The sequence below is a fragment of the Anastrepha ludens genome, chromosome 6 (assembly GCF_028408465.1).
Source record: "Anastrepha ludens isolate Willacy chromosome 6, idAnaLude1.1, whole genome shotgun sequence".
Classification (NCBI taxonomy): Eukaryota; Metazoa; Arthropoda; class Insecta; order Diptera; family Tephritidae; genus Anastrepha; species Anastrepha ludens.
Window position 1 is genome coordinate 16021905 of NC_071502.1, and position 21986 is coordinate 16043890.

Sequence of the window (21986 nt, forward strand, 5' to 3'; positions counted from 1 at the left end):
GGTGGCGTAAAAGTAATAAACCAAATTTGTTTTTGTATAACTTTTTTACTAAACGAAGAAAAAGCCTTTGAGTGATGGTTATCTTTATTTTGACCTTGCACTGCTTGTCTGTTTATATATTACAACTGCCTAGTTCACAAATATCAAATTTGACTGGCTGGACGATGCCTTTTGCAAAAACTATACATTTTTCTATGCAGTGATTAATTTGGCGCCACCCTGTATTAGCCTGCATAATTTTTTCTCGATTCGCAACAATAAAAAACTCTAAGACTACTCAATCGTTGAAAAAAATCCGCACGTACCATACATCACAAGTTTGAGGAGAAACTTGGTGCAAAGTAACGGTAGCTTAGTATCCTCTCTCTCTTATTTTTACTGCTGTAAGAATACTTAGCTAGTTTGTGCCCAAATGCCGACGTTGCTTTTGTTAGTGGACTTTATTTACTAAATTTAGGCTCAGTTTTTTAGCTGCAGTTTCATTATGCCTAACCAGCTAAGACCCAAACCATATACGCAAACCTTCAAATTGCCGTCCAATATTCTTTCATATTGATGCTGATCGATTATTAACACCATCTACAAGGAGCAGACGTCTCACTCTACTTGCAGCCTTTGCGTTCCATACCATGACACTTTCACTGTTATAAATCTTTAGCGGTTAGCGGAAGCGGATCAATGGGATTATAAAACCAGCGGTTATGTATAACTCAGCATTGCGTTTTACAGCAAACCAGCTCGCCGCCAGCCCAAGTCACGCTTTTTGATTTGCCTCATAAAACGTCATTTCGTACATTACATATATTTCCTGTATTTACAACAAACTAAATTTGCATTGATTTGTTTGTTTTGTTGTTGTCATTACACAGATGTATTCGTACTTGTTGCTTTGTTGCTGGTCTGGTCATTGCTCAATTTAGCCTTCAACGCATTCATGAATTCAAACATTTGTTTATAAAAAAATATTTATAATCTCATTTCAAACTTTTAAAATGCACATGAGTGTATTTATGTACATATATTTGTATGTCCTCGCATGTATGTGTTTGCATTTAGTGCATAGAAAATCAGATTAAATTTCAAACACCTGACTAATTGCAATCGGTATAATTACTCCATTAACATTACACACACACGCGTGCGTATATTTTTGCATATACTCGTATTTAATTGAAAATAATATTATGTTAACTTTGTTGTTATGTGCAAATGGCAAATATATCACTTAAATTGGGATCACATGTTCGGCTTGGCGCAGCAAGAAGTGTCTGAGTGTCTGACTTTATTTTAATACTCTCGGCTGCGAATGCATTGGGGAAATCCCGAAGATAATTGCAAGGGGAAAAGTACCTGCATATAAGCCAGGTGCAACGGAACACACATGGGCGCGATGTTAAAATGGATGATACAGAAACAATTTAAATGAGAATCATTAACAAAAAACAACAACAAAAAGCAATTTAATAAAGATAAAAATAAAATACGAGAATGAATGAAAACGGCTTTGGCAATTAGAACAGTTGACATCAAGCATAATAGATTACCAGGTTTGCTCGTTAGGTATGGTGAAAAAAAAATTTTTTTTTGAGGGGAACTTTGGATTCTACGTCACTCGTTCTACAACAAATATATATCGCGAAAATCGCTCAATGATTGCTGTTTTAAATAGCGGTAAATATTTTTGTGACATATGTACAGTTTCTAGAAACAATACCTGTGTTTTTTTTTTTTGTTTTTTTTTTTGCTTTTTGTTTTTTTTTTGTGCTTTTTGTTTTTTTTTGTGCTTTTTTTTTAGTTTTGAAGTAGACAATTTTACTAAGGCTCACCGAAGACGAAAACCCAGTGCGGGTTCGGATGAGTGTCAAAGAAAGCTTTGATCAAGATATTGGAATAGGAGGTCTAGGACTGGAGCAATCTTTTGTGTTCGGCAAAGTTGGTCCTAGTGACATCCTCTCTCCTAAATATTAACATGTGTGTGTGTGTTAAGTAATATTTTTATTAAATTGTTGTACTGCACAATCATGATAGCGCAATTGAATATTGGAGACTTCTTCGTTCTATATGGAAAAAATTTATTATGTCCAAAAAACAAAAATATTTTTTATATTATTTATTATTTCTTTTTATTTTTTTTATTATTATTATTATATAAATATTTTTTATATATTTATTTAAATATTTATTTTTATCATGCTTTAAAAAAACCTATATGCCAAAAAAGCTAAATAAATAAATTTCAAAACAGCTGTGCATCCATTTATGTATCCCTTAATACATATATTACATATTTAGGTGCATATCACTTTCGCATGCTCATCAAAATGTCCAACAACATTTGTTGTTGCTACCAGCTGTTTTTAGCTGAAAGACCGCAAATTCCAGAAGCGGAATAATTAAACAGTTCGTTACTCTTCCCTTACTACCTGCATACATACATGTTTCGAGAGAGTGGAATGTATGAAGACACATTGTTGTTTTTTTTTTTGTAGCAGAGAATGAGTGGAGGGCCTATCATACAGGCCCTACGGCCAAGTAGTTGAAGGAAGCTTAGTTCGTTTTTTTTTTCATAAAATTGCGCCGAATAATTCCGCAACTTGCTAATGACAGCTGCAAATTTTGTGCAATTTTTTTTAGTTGTTGAATTTTTGTTATTTTCCTGTGGCGATACTGTGCTCGCTTGAGCGTAAAAGCAGAAGGGGAAGTAAGTTATGTACGAGAGCGGGAAGTGCGTGTTTTTGTTTTTCAAATCTTCTTTTCTTTCTACACCTTTCACATTGTGCGCAGGCATATTTAGACATTGATGGCATGTTTAGTAGCAGTTGCATAGATATGTGTATATGTATGTATGTATATATACCCACGCATGTATTTTTGTGCCTAAGCTTGAATGCTTGACCTGCACCTGCAAGTGCATTAAAAATTCTTCTACTCAAATTAACTGAAAATTATTCTTCCCCTCACTGTACTCAGTTTATTTTAGCTGCTAGCGATTTATGGCGCACTGTCATTTTATCGTCAACTTTTAACCGAAATGTGATTAATAAGGCTTAAATTCTCTAGGTACGTAGAACTCGTCAATGCAGTTGTGACACAGTTACACTTACATATATGCAGCTTATTTTTATCTATAACAAAAACGTTAAGTTTTTTTTTGGTTTTATCATTCCTTGCCTTTGCTTTGTGACTCCGTCACATTGTTTTTTTTTTTGCATTGTAGGCATACTTATTTTTTATTTTTTTTGTAGTAATTATTGTCTCGCTTTACAGTTAGCAAGGGACTTACATGTTAAGCACATCGCATATGTTTACATAAGCGCCTATGTATTTAGGTGTATTTGTTTACATAACCTGCTAAATCCAACACCGGCAAAAATAGTTACTTCTACAATAAAAACAAATACAATATGTGCTCGTATATCTGTTACATAGAGCAATATGCTTCGTATAGCGTATGTGTGCATGTATGTATGTATGTAGGTGTGTGACCGCACAGGGGTGATCGGTCGTTCGTTGCTGTTTAAGCTGTGTCGGATTTCGAAATCTAGCTCACCCATAATGGCTGATTACTTTTGAGTGTTCGTAACAATTATTCTGTTTGTGTGTGTGCGTAAGTGTTCGATAATTGTCAATGTGATCGCATACTCGTATAAAGTGTAATGTACGCAACGATTGAGTACTGTAATGATAGGTGTTCTTATTCAATAGCTTAGCTCAGCTTGCAGTTCTTCGAAATGAAGTTATTAAACGCATAGTGCATACAGTGTTGGCTAAAAGTTAAGCAACGTACTTGAATTATGCTTTTCATTTTATATTTTTACCAGTATGCGAGAGGGCATGCGTTTTAATAGAGACCAAAAATTACTGTTAGTTGAAGTTTCCAAGCTAAAAAACGTTGCCCAAAGTTTGAAATAAAAAATAAAAGTTTGCTAGTAACACTTATTGGTTACTAACTTTAACTGCGGGTAACGTAAAAAATAAATTTTGGAAAATACATTTTCTTAGGCAGAACTCTTATCAACAACGTAAAAATACATTCTTTCCATTACTTGTTTTTAATCAACTTTTTTACGAGAAACTTATAACTTTTATGCCCCCGAGTTTTAACCTCTATTTTGCCTGTTTATTTCCACTTAATGAATCTTGGTGTGCAGTGAATACGCAATTATTTTGAAAAACCAATTTTTTTAATTCAATAAGTACTTAAAAAAAAATTTAACTGAATTAAAAAAAATGTTTTTTAATTTAATTAAAATTTTGAAAAATTTAATCAAAAATTAAAAAAAACGGTTTTTTTAATTAAATTTGTTTTTGCAATTTAATTTAAAATATTTTATTTTATAATTCAATCAAATTGTTTTTCTCCAGATTTTAATAGTAATCGAAAATATTCGAATTGTTTTTTTAAAATTTCAAAATCAAAAATTTCAGTCAAAAAAACAATTTTTTTTTATTTCAATTTGATTTGTTTTGAACTAAAAAAATGTTTGTTTTTTAAATTTAAATTAAAACAAACTTTTTTATATCAATTTAATTTATTTTGAATTAAAAACATGTGTTTCTTAATTCAATTTAATTAAAAAAAAAACAATTTCATATTCAATTTAGTTCTTTCTTCTAAATTTCAACAGTAATCCAAAATTTTTTTTAAATTTAATTTATTTTTAATTAAAATATTTTTTTTAATTTAATTTAAAACAATTTTTTTCTTAATTAATTTAATTAAAAAAAATCATAATTCAGTTCAGTTCTTTTTTCTAAATTTTGATAGTAATCGAAAATATTTGCCTTTTTTTATTTTTTTTAAATTTTGCTAAAAAAATTGAATTCAAAACACCAATTTTTTTCAATTTAATTTATTTTTAATTAAAATATATATTTTTTAAATTTAATTTAAAACAATTTTTTCCTTAATCAATTTAACTAAAAACAAAAATTTCATAATTCAGTTTAGTTTTTTTTTCTAAATTTCAATAGTAATCGAAATTTTTTTTTATTTTAATTGAAATTTTGCTAAACAAAATTTAATTCAAGAAACAAATTTTTTTTCAATTTAATTTATTTTTAATTAAAATATTTTTTTTTTTATTTAATTTAAAATAATTTTTTTCTAAATCAATTTAATTAAAAAAAAATTTTCATAATTGTATTTTTTTTTCTAAATTTTAATAGCAATCGAAAATATTTGACAATTTCTTTTACTTTTAATTAAAAAAATTATAACCATTTTTTTTTATTTAGTAGTTAATTTTTTACTAGTTTTTGGTTATTTTTTTATTTCTATTTTTCACTCCATAATAATAGCGAACTTTAAATCAGTTTCGTTTTGTATAAGAATTATAAACATTTTTTAGTTATTTTTTTTTATAAAAAATAATAAATTTTTTTAATTTATTATTTATTTTTTTTAGCTGAATAATACTTATTAATTTCCTATTTTAATCTTATTTCATTTCAGCCTGCCTTTGCCAAACGGCCTATAGATAAAAAATAATCGAGCGAGCATACTTTGCAATCTGTGAGTACTTTCTCTGATATGAATAATAAACACCCAAGAAATTATGATTTTCAGGACATGCATTTTTTTATTATTATTATTTTCTTCATACTTTAAAAAAATATAGACTAATGAAGAGGCAACCAAATCTCGGCTGAAAAAAATACAACAAAATGCATATTTTTCAAAGTTGCTTGACAGGTTATTTATTAGCAAACACAAAAGAAATAATTAATCTTAAAAAAATATATAAAATACCAAAAATTAATCAGTTTTCGCGAGCAAAAAAAATTTAATAAATTGTAATTATTTCTATAGACGAAATTTAAAGCAAAAATAATCTTAAATATTTTTTATTTTATTTGATTTTATTTTATTTTGTTTTATTTAATTTAATTTAATTTTATTTTATTTTATTTTATTTTATTTTATTTTATTGGTTTATTTATTTTGTGTTATATAAAAAATATTTTTTTAAATGTAATTTTATTTCCAACAAAAAAGTCAAAAGTTCATGCCAGTGTTTGCATCAACTACTTCGTAGCAGCAGTAACAACAGAAAACATTGCTCTGCTCTCGCTACCTCTCTGAATTTTAACAGATGGTAGCGCAAAAAGCGAGATCAACTGTTTTGCTTCGCTCGAAGCTCCTTTTCGTTACTGCTAGTAGTTAAGTGCTCTCTGTAGCTGGAGTAGTAGTAAAGATCTTGGAATCGACCGGAACGGTACTTAAAATACTTGACATAACAAAAATCACATCCAAAACCATTCAGGTTACCTCTTTCCAAAAATATTTCGCATATTTTTTATACTTTAAGTTATAGAATTTTATTCTCTTTCATTCTGCCCTTCATAAAAACTCCACATCGCCACTTCCGCCACCTTATTATTTTGCGTTTTTCTTTTCGAACACTCACACACACACACGTAGTATTTTGCATTTGGAAAAATGTATATCTGACAATCCTGCAAAGCAAGATAATATCGTATCTTATCTCATCAGGCAAGTCAGTTGCACGCCTTTCAGCAGCTGTTACCTTATAAGCCACGCTCGCGCGCTGACAAGCAGCCCTAGAAGGCAACTGGTACTTGGCCAACAGCAGCAAGACAAGGAAATACAGCAGTTTGCAGGTATTGCAATGAGTGGATGTATATGAATCACACAACTAGACATACATACAAACACATTTGTATGCCTTCTGTGAAACACAAAAAAATAAAAACCGAAAATGAAAAACAAAAAAAAAATAATAATTTTTTTGCAAATAGAAGCAATCAGTGCATATTTTGTGAGAAATATTTTTTATTAATCAATACTCTCAATATTCGCAATGTGTTTTAGCACACAATTTTTCCCGCTTTCTGAAATTATCAAACGATTTATCCATTTTTCTATCTTTTGCGGAATGTTGTTCAGGTTGGCAGTCCAGGTGGCTGCTTGAACGACTTCAATCGACGCATTGCGCTTTCTTAACATCGCTAAATGCGGCTTATGGAACAGCTGATAATCGCTGGGTGCCAAATGAGGTGATTACGGCGAATGGTTCGGCGAAATATCATAATTTGCATCTTTTCCAGAATTCATTCAGAATGAGATGATCATTGAACGATGAGATGATGAATTATCAAGTGACCAGCGGTAATTTCTTGGTATCCATGAAGAATACGACGGTCAAAATGCTTTTTTGCACAGTTGTCTGAGGAACACGCAATTTCATTTCAGTCATTTTCACATACGATTTAAAGGCTTAGAACTAGTCAGAATTTTCAAAAAATTGGAATTTTTTTTTGTATTTTCTTAAAATATGCGTTTTTCTCAAAACTATGTGTTTTGGACTGGAGATCACTGTAACTTAAAAACCGCTTGGTAGATGTCAATAAAATTTATGCTGCTTTTGGAAAACATAAAAATCTCGTGCCTGATCGAAGGATTTCTTTTTTCAAAAATTTCAATTTTTTTTGCATTTTCTTAAAGTAGATATATTTAAAAATATGTAAAAAAATGTTAACTTAAAATCTTGAAAATTGACGAAGTTAAACCCAATACAATAAGTGCAGGGAGTGAGTTACAACGGCCAATGAAGACTTTAAACGCATTTTTCTCAAAACGACTTTTCTGAACACGGTAACCTCGATTCCCCGAAGACGTATTAACCGATTTTAATTGTTTTTTTTTTTAATTTTTGCTCGTGTATTGGCTACAGTCGTACATAGCCGTTTTTAAAAATTCTAAAAATTAATATTTTTCTAGCCTTTCGAAAACAAAAAAAGGGTAGAAACATAAACTAATTTTTCAAACCGGCACCATTTTCTCAAAAAAAAAAAAAAAAAAAAAAAAAACACCACCACGTACGACGATGGCCATTGATGTATAGATTAAGATTTTTTTTTTTGTTTTTTGCTTTGAGTAGATTTTTCACCGCTGTATCGTGGACACCAGGGTGCATCAGTTTTTTATGACGTCATTGCATTAATATTAATGACAATTGTAATTTTTAATATTTTTTATTAAAAATTGATGTCAGTATAGTTGAATATATGTTATATAAATTATAATTTGTCCGATCCTTTTATAGTCATCCCTACTTATAAAAAAAAATTCATGAAAATCACTTAATTTTTGCGCATTTACAGTGGTGTTCCCCCTTAATAAAACTGATTTCTCTTGTCTGATTGATTTTAGATGAATCTCCAAGGACTTGTGATGATCACCGCAAGGGACCTCTGGAGAAACGGGCTCCACACAAACAGCGATAACTTTTACAATTATTATTTTTTTATTTTTTTTGAAATTTTGCTTAAGTCAAGTCTATGTTTTTATTTTTGTAAAATAAAGCTATTGACTAGCAAAAAAAAAAATTATTGAAAAAAATAATTTTTTCGGGCCTCTGCCTGCTCCTAACCCCTTATAGCTTACTTTAGGGATTTTTTCGAAATTTTTGTTTCTCGCATTGCCAACCAAAATCTCAGTTAAAGCATCTGTTTTTATTTTTTAATACTATTTTAGATTTTAAATTAACTTCTTTTATAATTTTTTAATTTTTTTTATATATATTTACATTTTTTATATTTTTTAACATTTTTTTAATTTTTTTACATTTTTTTATATATTTTTTACATTTTTAATATTTTTTAACATTTTTTTTTTATTTTTTTACATATTTTTACATTTTTTTATATTGTTTTACATTTTATATGCATTTGAAACTCCAGCGTCTCATGTAAAATTCCGGGCTTGGGTAATCTGGTTTTCAACGTTTCATCGACAATTTCGTATTGTACAATTTAAAATTCATATCCGCACGAGTAAGTCTTGCAATACTTAGGCTCAGCCTCAAATAACAGTGTAAGTTTATGAGTGTATGAAAACTTGTTGTTTTTTTGTCTTTCGTTTTACTAGCTTTTGAGCATAAGATTTTCAGTAATCTCTTTCCCATCCGAATCTTCGACGCCTGCGCAAATATGATACTTAAAAAATAATGCTTTTTTGTTTTTGGAGCCCACATAATTTGGGCCATTCAAAACTTTCTAACTCATAAAACCAACTATCAACTTTAAACCAGTTCACGAGTGCTTCTTGAGTTCAATTCATTCTGAGGCCACCACCTACATCTGCGCAGATAATAACATAATTGTCGGTTTGTATTTCGACACATTCATCTACATACCCACAAACATACATACATACATACACACAAACATACAAACTGTACCTCCAAGCAAGCCACATTCGAACTATAAGCGCTGTGTGTGTCCACTTTTATGTCATTGAATGTGATTTTCTTTTTATTTGAGTGAACTCAAAGATAGCGAAAGAAGAGACGAAGATATGAAAAGAATAACAAGAAGAAAATAAATAAAAGTCCAAAGTGCCGCCAAATGGCCATGCAACCATGTAGATCCCATTGGCGGCAGTGGTCAAGCATCAGCAAGCGCACCTTTTCGGACAGCAGTGCCCCAGAGATACCCATGGCAGTGCATTTGATTGATGCACAATCGATAAAAAAAAAAAATAACGGATATTTTATACAGATACCCCCAAAAAGCATATCATATTCATATGCATGTATTTACGTACACACATACATATGTAAGCATTCGCTGTACGTTCATTACTTGTTCCGGCATGGGCATTGCTCGTGGTTTCTTTATTATTCGAAAACTTATTTATTGTGTTTGACGAGCTCGATTTCGATTTCGCTTTTGGTTTTGGTTTTACTTTTATTGTCCAATCACGCATATGAAGGTACGCGTAGCCCGCGTTTGCAGCGCACTACGGGGACACTATGCCATCCAATCGCCACTCCACGAAAAATATTATACTTTTGCTCCTATCGATTACTCGAATTGGTTGCTTGTTGTGACATCATTTTCACGTTTATACGACTATGTCACGCTAATGACCTAATACAAGCAGACTTGGCACTGCAAAGTTTGTAATTTAGATTTTAGAAACATAAAGCGGAAAAGCTCGAAAGAACGCTAGAGATTAAATCTGAGGCAAAGGTTTTTGTTTGTTTTGTATTCAATATGTTTGAATAGAAAAAATGAGAAATGATGTAAAAATAATAAATAGTAATAAATTATAATTTATACAAATTTTGCTAAAACTAACTGGCCGTAACTGTTTGACCAAACGAAAAAAAACAAAACCACTTTTATGAAGCTTGAATTTTACTAGGGCTCAACTAAAATGATGATTATTACAGTGTTTTTCTCTCAACTATGGCCATTGCGACCGCTGTAGCTGAATGGATTGGTGCGTGACTACCATTTGGAAGTGCGCAGGTTCGAATCTCCGTGCCTGCAACACCAAATGAGCCTTTCTCGGCAGGCAATGACGTCGCAAGTCGCTTGCCGGCAACACTTGGGGCAAAAAGACAAGGAAATGTTGCTGTCGACTTTCAAAGCAATAGGCCGACCGGTTATAAATTATGCTGCGCCTGTCTGGTCGCCTGGAACCAGTGATTTGCAGTGGACGAAGCTTCAGACCTGCGAAAACACTGCAATAAGGACCGCGACAGGATGTCTCTTGATGTGCCCTATACAACATCTGCACGACGAGGCCCACATGCTGCCCGTGAGGCAGCACAATAAACTACTCAGCAGGCAGGGTGTTACCGCAGGCCTCACCCATGCAGACATCTGCCTGAGCCTGAGCCACCTCCTAGGCACGTCAGGAGGCATTTCCTTAATTACGCGGACGAGTTCCAAGACAAAACAGACAGACAACTACTGGATCGTACAGTGTACAGACAGACCACAAACGACATTCATCGAGAGATCATTACCACCTTCTTAAGCTCCCCACCCCTTAATGCCGTTATCAGAGTCCAACCACCCCCAATCGCAAACGAAGAGGTCCGGATTGCCCGAGAGTCCCGCATAACCTTGGCCCAATTACGTTCTGGATGCTGTAGCAGATTAAACTCCTACTTATCCAGAATTGACCTCGACATACAAAACATATGTATGCCCGTCATGTGAAGGCACCCGGCACGACACTAACCACCTTTTCACATGCCCTTTAAAACCCATTTATCTATATTAACATCCCTCTCCCTCTGGACCCAACCTTCCGAAACAGCAAGTTTCCTTGGCCTACCGTTAGAAAAGCTAGAAGAAGACGACCAGTGATTGCACTACACTGACGGGGCAAAGTTACTGCTACAACAACAACAACAACAACGACAAACCTCCGAATGTATATCTGCCATGAAAAAGCTTCTCATAAAAAGCCATCTGTACATCCCAAATAGGTCACAAACAGGAGGAGGACCTCGGCCAACCACCCAAAAAGGGTATAAGCGCCAATTAAATATAGATAAATGGCTTCTACAAAGCACCCGATATTTCAACTTATTCAAAAACGCATTTTCCTTTAATAATAATAATAATAATAATAATAATAATAATAACTTTTGATGGAGTTAAGCATCTGTTTTTTATCGATTATGAACCAGTTCATTAACTAGTACAACTCTGATCCAAAGGTTGGCAATTGACACTTCGTTGGCTATCGCCCCAGTTGCTAGCATTGAAAAGAGATATAAGCCGTACAACAGGCTTCAGCTGTAAAGCCGAAGTGTAGTAGTAGTGGATTTCATTGCCCCTGCATGTCACACACACACACGCGCACATACATCGCCACACGCAATACGAACTTATCGCATACATATTTCCGTATCTTTACAACAACTGTTCACAACAATAGCCGTAAGTCAGCAGACAAAACAAACATTTGGGGAGCGGGAGTGGCGTCATTGTTTTTGCCTCGTTAACATATTTAAATGTTGTTTTGCTGTTAATATTTATCAATTGCTACATATTATTTTTGTTAGTAACTTATTCATGGTTAAGAAAACTGAGTAATTTTTTCGAAATTAAAAAAACATAAAAATTCATATAGCAAAAAAATTCAGCTGGTTTATTGTAGGGTTGTTATGTCAGACAGGTAGGTTTGTATGTTTGCGCATGCGCCACTCTGTGCGATCATTCACACATGAAGAAACAAGGTCAATCGCTGTTGTTGTTGTTATAGCTACTCTGTTTAGGGTTTCGCTCAATATCATCTCTGTTTTTAACACTGACTTTTTAACTATTGTTCGTTGCCGTTTGATTTGGCTGATTTAAGCCATGTTTTTTTTTATTGTTTTTGTAGGTGTATTTTTTTTGTTTTTGTAGGTGTTAATTTTGATTTATTTCGCTGGAAACCGGCAAAGTCTAATGACCGCTAAATTAGCAAAAGGGAAAACGCTATTCATTTTAGATACACTCTTTTGGTATATAAAAAAACAATTTTTTTTAATTTCACGTTTTTCTACTTACGGTGTGTTTGACTTCAGAGTTTAGCCTTTAAGACGAATTTGGCTTGACTTTGGCTTAAAATCTTGTGATTCGATTTAAAATGCTAAATAAGGAGATCAGTGTTCAATTAGCGGCGTAATTAAGCGGATTAGAGTACCTTAGTTTTGAAATGGTATGCTTGTGGTTGCCCTAGAGTTGTATGTTTGTATGTATGTATCTTAGGAAGCTCCACTTTCCTTACAAACAAAAAGCTAATAAAAAAACGGCACTGCTCTTCTATCGGAATTAAAACATTTATTGTATTTAGTAGGGCAGGGTAGTGAGTGGTCCGACAAAATTATGATTTTCAATTTTTTTTTTTAAATTCTGACTACTCTGTTTTGCTTGGAGAAGTACTTGAGTACTATCTCTTGCCTGTGCTGGAGCAAGATTACGAGTTTTGGGTTCCGATGTCATGAGAATGAGTAATATTCGTTTTCTAAAACTGGAGAATATTTACAGATTTACCAAAGAATCTGGAAAATTCTCACAGGACTAACTATCTCTATCCCTGTCTCTATTCTTTCCTATCTTTTTCTCTGATACTTTTCTCCTTTCGTCCTTGACTGTCTACTCTCATTCCAGAGCCTGAATACAATGGGCTTTTTAGCCTGAGTGTTTTAGGAGCCACCAAATCTCTTGGTGCTGCTTAGCTCGACTTATTCAAATTTCAAATTTCAATTCAAGCCGAAGCACTAATTTTTGTATACAAAATGAAGAAGGTCCAAAAAGAAAAGAAAAATAGTCAACACTGGTTTGTTTATCCACAAAATGTTAAAATTTATTTATATAAAACTTATTAAATTTGAAAAAGATTTTAACTTCTAAAATTACCACCTGCTTAGAAAATGTTCTAAGACAATTTAAGAGTCATAAAGTGCTAAACTTTATGAACGTAATCAATATTTATTTAAAACACAAAAAAAAATACAAAAAAAACCAAAGAAAAAATACAAAAAAAACCAAAGAAAAAATAACGAAATAAAAATATCATACTTCTCCAATATGTACGAGTATCTTTCTGTAAACACCATCGAATTTAGTAAATGAGACAAATATGTAAAACTGTTGAGAATACATACTGTTGAATATGCACACATATCTACATACATATCTACATAAAACAACGTCACATTGAGTCACTAAGAAACTATTCGAAACTAAAACCGCCTTTCACCCAAGAAAAGTTTTGTGGGCAGCTTAATTTACATAAGCTTTCTTTCTATCTTCCACCTCTGCTCGCGCCACTGCGTGGCTATAATTTTCCACACTCCGAAAGTACGAGTCATAAGGCCGTGATCAGCCCGACACCTGACACCTGATACCTGACACAGATTGTGTGCTTTCGATGATGCTAAGCGCTAATTAACTACTAAAATTTATTTTATTTTTCCCTTAACTGTTTGTCATCGGTGTAGGGGAAATTGTTGTTGCTTTCCTTTTTTGTGGGCGTTAGAACAATAATTGCCATTTCTATTATCAACTTTTAAAATAATAAACGCAATTAATCACACATGTACATATGTATTTGTGTAAATATATAAGTGGCTTGGCGGCTGTGCTGTTTATTTATTCTTGTTTGTTATTTTAATCACTTCCTACTCCCGCAATTGGGCATTTGTGGATGCAAAGCGAGCGCATGCTTTTTCTGGTTTTACTAGTTTTCATGCCGTAAGTCTTACACAAATAAATATTAATACCTTATTGGCAAATATTAATGAGTGATTAATTTCGTATCGACTTTATTTATTTTGCTATTGGTTTGCGAGTGATTTTACTAATATTATATTTTGAAGGCACATAAGCAGGCAAGCGTGGATATCAGGACAGGGTGGCTTACATTAATTCGGGTTCACTAGTCTTTCAAGTGTGGGTTTATTTTCTACATGCAATATGAATGATGAGTCGGAGCAGAGATTTTCTCTAAATCAGCTAATTTATTTATCTCCGTTAAACTGCCGAGTACTGCTAGTGTTTTTCAATCAGAAGTCTGTGCGATCCTGCAGGCATGCAAAATGCTTAAGGAACGCGGGAGCGAGGGAAATATTAAAATTTGCTCCGATAGTCAAGCCGCGATCAAGGCTCTGACGATGCCATGGTGCAGATCCGAACTAGTAAACTCCTGTAAGGAGGAGATCAAATATCCTGGGTGAGCAGGTAACATTTCTCTAATTTGGGTTTAAGGACATAGGAGCATAGAGGGAAATTAAATTGCTGGTGAGCTTGCCAGGAAGAGGACTGAATTGGCCTCAGAGACTTCCTACCCGGTCATCGGCATCCCCCTGACAGTTGTTCAATGGCAACTGCATAACTTATTTCTGAGGAAAGCGCAGAAAAGATGGAGCTCCATTTCTTCATGTGCTATTTCGAAAACCCTTTGGCACCAGTACAATATACGAAGGACTCAGAAAGTCCTTTGGACTCTTCGCCATTCAATTTCCAAACTCGTAGCTGTGTTTACCGGTCACTGGACGATCGGCTCCCAAGCGGAAAAGCTAGAGCTACCGTTTAACCCCCATTGCAGAAGCTGTGGGGACCCTTTAGAGAAGGAGACTGTAGAGCATTTGCTCTGTAAATGTCCGGGTTTGGCAGCTAGAGGACTAAAGTCACTGGGTGCTCCTTTCTTCAACATCCCATCAATCTTCTCCATTATATCACCAGCTCTGGCTGGTTGTCGATATCTGCCTGTTAGAGGTCTCATACGAAAGTGACTGTTATCTCTCAAAGTACCAGTAGCTCCTGCTTTATTCTATGATCTTTACACTCCAGATAGTCTACAGAAAATAGTACCAAGGCGAACGATCATGGCTGCCAAATTGCTGCAGAATAATGTGAAATTGTTCTTTCTGCGAGTTCCCTTTTGAAATAAATTGCTTGTCTCGTTGAAAGCCGATATCGTCCGTTTTAATAGCTAAACAATAGACAGAAAAAGCGTTTCCTCAAAGCAGTCATATTTTCTATTGCTTGGTTGGTTAAAGTGGTGAATTATCAACTAGCGTTTCCGCATCATTTTGTTGCCACATCCTCGTTATTAACTTGTCTAACGATTATTTACAGCAATACTCTATCCAATCTATGCGATTTAAGAACCTTATTAGATTGTTGACATCCAAGCCAGACAGTTGTTCGAGACTCTCAAATAGCGGTTTGGCCAGGGTTAACATTCTGTCCTTCCATAGGGCAGGGCATTCACAGAGGAAATTAAAGATTGCTTCGTTTTTCTCCGGTTGTTTACAACTGTGACAGTATGTGTTGTGAGGGATACCCATTTTGGCTGCTTGTTCTCCGATAGACCAAAAGCCAGTTATGACTGCCGTTAATCTCTAGGCCTCCCGCCGTTTCATGCTTATCAATGTCGACGATTACTTAATTTACTTACTAATTTTGCATTTCGTCTGGTCTTTCCATCTACATACATATCCAAAATTACCCCTAAGTACTTTGCACTACGTGAAAGTGAGAGAGTTTGTCCATTAATATTTGGTAAGGTAAAGATTGGTACCTAATATCTGGTGATAAAAAGCATAAGCTCTGTTTTACGCGGGTTTAAACTTAGCCCTGAGCCTGTGGCCCAAGAGTGAAGCTCGCCTAACGCCCTTTGGATGATCCCACTGATAATAATACTCCCCCCTGTGGGGAGCCCATGTTGATATTGCCCATGTTAACTTTGATGATCCTGGTTTCTAGCATAGAGATGAGCCAATTACTAATGCAATTGACCACCCCTTAGTCTATTAACGCCCTATGGGTGGTATCTATACTAACATTGTTAAAGGCACCTTCTATATCGAGTAATGCCGCCATGATGTAATGTTTGTTCTAGAGCCCTCTATTGTTCGGATTACCTCGTGAAGCGCTGTCTCCATGGATTTGCCTTTAAGGTACGCATGTGGTGCATTTGATTTATCAGAGCTCTCCAAAGAGCTTCTGAGGTGTATATCCAAAAGTCTTTCAAAGGTTTTTGACAGTAAAGACGAGAGACTGATTGGCCTAAAATCTTGCGCTGATTCTATTACTTAGCCGAAAGGAAACGTGCGCTGATGTTTTTATGTGTTAAGCCGACCCACTCGACTCAAATTTTTCGATTAATATTTTATTCCGTGCTCTATTGGACGATTATGACCAGCGAAAGTATTCAAAATTTTTTGAAAAAAAACTACTTTTCATAGCGTAAAAGTTTGCATAGTGGACTTTAGTTATTTTCGAAATCATTTCAGGAAATTTCTACTTAGAACATTTTTTCTCGACCGACTCGATCATCAAACCCAGCGAATTGTGTTAGAGGTCAAAGTATAACACTGCTAAAAAAAGGAAAATACATAGAACTTAAAAGACTTATATTTTCACTTAAGAATTATTCCACTTGGCTTCAATTAGGTTTAGATTAGATTACTTCGAGGTTTTTACTTCGACATCATGGTCCTTTGTGCCCTCTGCTCCTCACCCATCCAGCTCTAGTTCCCTTATTAAACTTAGTATAGGGCTGGGTAAGATTGAGGGCATGTACCTTTATTCTGGCTGCAGTTAGTCGAGATGTTTCAATCCTCTCCGCGCTATAGCACTACATTGAAAAAGAAGGTGTGAATGTAGCGCTATAGCGCTGAGATGGTGCGTTGGAGTCTCCTGGAATTGGTCGCAGAAACAACAAGAATCAGCGGACCACATCCCGATTATGCGCAGATGACTACGCAGTTTGCAGTGGCCTGTGAAAAAATCCAGTAGGATTCTCAGCTTATCTCCTTAGCATTCTTCCAATCCTTACTCCCGCACAAAAGTCAGTGCTTTCTTTGCATTGTGGCTGTTAAAACAAGCAAAAACAAAACAAACACCACGAAAACAGACACAGTTACACATCGCATCAGTGGCGCCAGCAAGAGGAAGCGAGCAATCGCGGTAATAGCGAAGTCACACGAAATTTAGTGAAGTTCTCAATCATCTGTGTGATCCTTCTGCCAGAAAAATATGAAACACAGATGGCGCTCCAAGCAGTAACAAGGCGTTATTCCTAAGCAAAGACAGGTGGGCATTTCCACTACTTAAGACTGGTAGCAGCAGGCTAATCACCTACCCTGACAGAAATCAACTGAGTCTTGTCGAGGCCCTATGCTCTCGAGTGGAGTGAACAAGGAAAAAAAACCTCGCTTAGCCTCTGCTTTGCACTCCTAAGCTTCTACTCGGTAATTTGTTGTCGCATAGCAAAGAAGGGCTCGATTTCTGTTAATCCGCTACTTCGCCCTGGGATGCGACTGTACATTCCTAGACACTCAAAAACCTGCGTAGACGTAATTTCAAATGATGAGAGAGCCTTGAATGCCGCCTGACTGTCTAAGTTTACATACATCTCCGATTGGAAGATGCTTGGAAAACTACACACTACTTGGCTTTGACGCTTTCTGGTGCCACAAAAATATCGGCACACTTATGAAACTGAACTACTTTTCGTAGAAATCTTTAATACTGCGACTTGAAAGATCTGTTCTGCCCCTTTCACAGTGTTTCTTTAAGCCCAACTTTTTCAATAGATTTTAGTCTTTGTCCTGATTTATTGAGTTATATTTCCTACTCTGGTAAAATATGTTTACCCAGGTGTTTTTGCATCATACGGTTTCATCTCGGTTTCACTTGTTTGGCGGTTTCATCTTTCTCCCTGCAGAACCAGGAAGTTGCATTGGAGTATATTCTCAGATTAATAAGATGATGATTCAATCTACAATGACCTGTTGGAATTCCTGTGATGATTTTAAAATTATCCCTATTTATTTCCATTCAATCTTCATATCGGTTTAGTCCCATCTTCTTTGCCTTTCCTGGATCAGAGAGAAGAAGTTACCCTTTCCTTTGCAATCGCTTATGCAGCTTAAGTTAAATGGTCTGCTTGCAAAAACAGAGTTCACTCATTTTGATGCCCATGAAAAGCTCGACTAGTCCCACCCTAATCTGTCCTCAATCAAATTAGTGAGACTCGATACAAACTGCTAAAATTTTCCGAGAAATAGTTTACTGATAATCTAACGAAGTGCGTTTCAATCGCATAGGAAGTGTTGGAAAGATTATCTCGCTTCCTCTACAGCTCTTACAGAACCCCTTAGATGGAGTCCAGCTGCAGTTGTCTAGTTAGCAAGTGTCAAATATGATTGACGTACAAGGCCATTTGCAAAAATTATAAATTTTCCGATAGGGTGATGAATTCTGCGCCACCTTGTACAATACACGTGCACACATAATGCGAACAGAGAGAATTTTTCATTACGTTTATTTTGCCTCCATTCCTTCTGTCTCCTCTTATGCCCGTTTTGTAGACAAAAATATTTGTAGAAGATTTTTTAATTGGTTCAACGGCGCTATGAGTTTTCCACCACACACTCGCTCTCACCTATCTTATGTTACAGTAATTGGTATTCCGAGGTATTTACTTTATATTTACTACGATAAGATAAAGGCAACGAAGGCTTTGAACTCAACCCATTCACTTCACGATAATAAGACAGAAAACCGAAATAGGTAAACCCGCCGTTTGTGCATATATTTTTAGTGGAACTTCGAGCGAGCATCATGTGCTTCATTTGGAAGAAAATTGTCAACATTGTATGCAAAAAACAAAAAAAAAAAATTGTGAAAAATCAAAGCGATTTTTGCATGACTTCGAGCATAAATTGAATGGGCTAAAAAACTGTACACCTTGAAGTTTTCCAAAGATTCTGATTAAAACGTTGAGAATTTTGATAGTATTTTTTTGAAATTCATTAAGTTTTTGATACGTAGTTATAAACAAGAAATCGACTACTTTTTCCCTCAACCCATCCCTTGAACAGTCTCTTCAATACGAACACCTCATCAACGAGAGAAGGGCAAACTCAAAGACCGTGGAGAAGAAGGGAAAGCAAGAAAATAAAGTAGGCTATGAAGTTTTTTTTCAAAAGAATTAAAACAAAATAAATAAATAATTGGCGCGTACTCCCTTTTTTGGGTGTTTGGCCGAGCTCTTCCTCCTATTTGTGGTGTGCGTCTTGATGTTGTTCCACAAATGGAGGGATCTACAGTTTTAAGCCGACTCCGAACGGCAGATATTGTATTTTTATGAGGAGCTTTTTCATGGCAGAAATACACTCGGAGGTTTGCCATTGCCTGCCGAGGGGCGACCGCTATTAGAAAAATGTTTTTATTAATTTTGCTTTCACCGAGATTCGAACCAACGACTTCTCTGTGAATTCCGAATGGTAATCACGCACCAACCCATTCGGCTACGGCGGCCGCTAAAGAATTAGGTCTAGTATTATCTGCCCGACTTCCGGACTACTGTAGCGTCTACCAGGCAGAAGTCTTAGGCAGAAAGAAAGTAACTGTGTACTTTAACACACATCAAATTAATCGCGGCAGATCAAAGGTTGCTCAGGAATGCCTTTAAATTATATTAGCTTTATATGGGTTCCGGAACATAGAGATATTGAGGAAATTGCAAGGCCCATGGCTAGTCAGAAAGGGAACTAATCTTCCACTGTGTGCAAACAGAGTTCCTTGCAAATTTAGGATAAAAAATAATATTCTCCAGTAGGCCACTAGATCTTGGAGAGAGAAAATACTTGTGTTACAACCAGGCTAATTTGGCCGCAAATAGATAAGAAACGAGCAGGAGAATTGATCAACCTCTCAAGAGAGAGCGATTCAAAGGTCGTGGCTTATATCACCGGTCATTGGCTGCTACATAGGTAGGCACTGCTCTAGGCTACGAGTATTTTCGCATGAATACTGCAGAAGTTGTAGAGACGAGGAAAAGGAAGAAACAGTAGTACACTTAATCTGTTAAAGTCGAGCCTTAGCTAGGAATAGTGCAAGGCTGTTAGGAGAGCACACTTTTGATGCTCTTGCGAAACTATTCGGTGTTGGGATAAAACCTATCCTACGCTTCATACGAAAGTCTAACTGGTTGGTTAGTTCAAGTTGAGTGAACGAGATAATGCATCGAAAAAAGCGCCTTGACTTTGCGATGTTAGTTACATACAAATATTTCTATGTGTCACTGATGGCACACCCACCAAAGGCATTCTCTACAAAGCGTTTGAGATCGCGACGAATATGGAGGAGCTGAAGGAGATGTGAAAATATGTGCATGCCTACATAAGTATATACATATTTGGAATAATTTTTAATAAATATAAATATAAATGTATATATGTATGTACGAGTAAGTATGCATGTAAGCTGTTAATATCTGACAGAAAAGCGTTAAGCTGATGATGCAATTGACGGCGCTGACGACAATAATCACTGCAACGTCTACCGACACTAAATCCAATGTGACATTAATGGCGCTGACAACAACAACAATAGCAAGAAAAACGAATGATGGTATGGCAAAAAAGATAATTGCAGAAATACTGATGGCAATGACCAATGCAACGCAACGAAGATGAACGCATCGGTGAGCAGAACGAGCGGGTGCAAAGCGGCAAATGACATGACAAGAGAGTCATGCAACACTGCCAGGAGTAGCAGATGGAATTGCATACGTACCTCAATGGGATAAGCACTGACCCTTAGATTGGCTTTTAAATGACTGTCATTGCGCTTGCCAAAAAGTGAAAAGCGAAATTCGAGGCTTTGCTATCGCTTGCGTTGGGTTTTATATGCGCGAGTTATTGACTAGCTTCGGCACTGACCTATGAAGTTATTGAAATTAAAAAAAAAAGACTATCGCTGACTAACGCAAATTTTACATGCCATTTGCCACTGGTGTTTTACGGAAGCCGCGAAATTGTAGGAGCCACACAACTCGCCACGAAAACTCTGAAGAAGCAGGAAGTGAAGTGGATTTTTAATATTTTTAAATATTTAATTAGAATATTTTAAAGATTTAATTAGAATATTTTAAATATTTAAAGAAAAATAAGATAATTGCAAAATGAAAAGGAGGACATCTCAAAGCTCCTTTTTCCGACAATTCACTTCAAAATCTCCTTTTTGCTAACGAATCAACTTCAATTTCTGAGTTTTATTAAGTTTATACATCCATGGAAAAAAACTCACGTATCCCTTGAGCTTTAAAATTTTGGCATCTAATTTCATTAATTTAATTTTAACAAATTAAAAAAAAAATATATAGATAATTTTTTAACCAAATTTGTATGAATCAAAACTCCAAATTTCGTACGAAATCCGGAAAAATTCATCGAATATTGATCAAAACTACCAACTTTTTAATCAGAATTTCTAGGAAGCTTTTGAGTACGTAGTTTTATAGCCTATTAAATTTTAGTACAGGATTCGGCACTCGAAGTGTAACCAATTACGAAGGCCATAAATTTAGTTCGGAAAATTATTATTATAATTATTTATAGGAGATATTACAATATAGCCCTAACTGAATTAGCAAACTGGCTAACCTTTGGAAAATTATTTTTATTCAATTCAAAGTAAAAAATATGTGAAAAGAAGACAAAATTAAGAATCAATTTACTTTTGCTCGATATGACCACCTTTTGCCTGGACTATGGCCTTGAGATGGTCCAGAAATGAATCGCAAGCTGCCCGAATGTGACTTGCAGGTATTTTGACCCATTCACGGAGAATGGCTTTTTTCAGCGCCTCGAGACTGGTGAATCTTTTAGTTCGGACCTCGCTCTCCAAAGTGGCCCAAAGCGAATAATCCA

At 35.0% G+C, this 21986-nt stretch overlaps 1 protein-coding gene across 4 annotated transcripts in view; it reads left to right on the forward strand.

Moving 5' to 3' along the window:
• Positions 1–21986, forward strand: part of LOC128868217 (uncharacterized) — a 90536-nt gene that overhangs the window by 42308 nt on the left and 26242 nt on the right. For all 4 annotated transcript variants that reach the window (XM_054110052.1, XM_054110051.1, XM_054110053.1 and 1 more), the window contains exon 3: positions 5456–5515. The gene's annotated coding sequence lies outside the window, so the exon portion shown is untranslated. The remainder of the gene's footprint in view (positions 1–5455; positions 5516–21986) is intronic.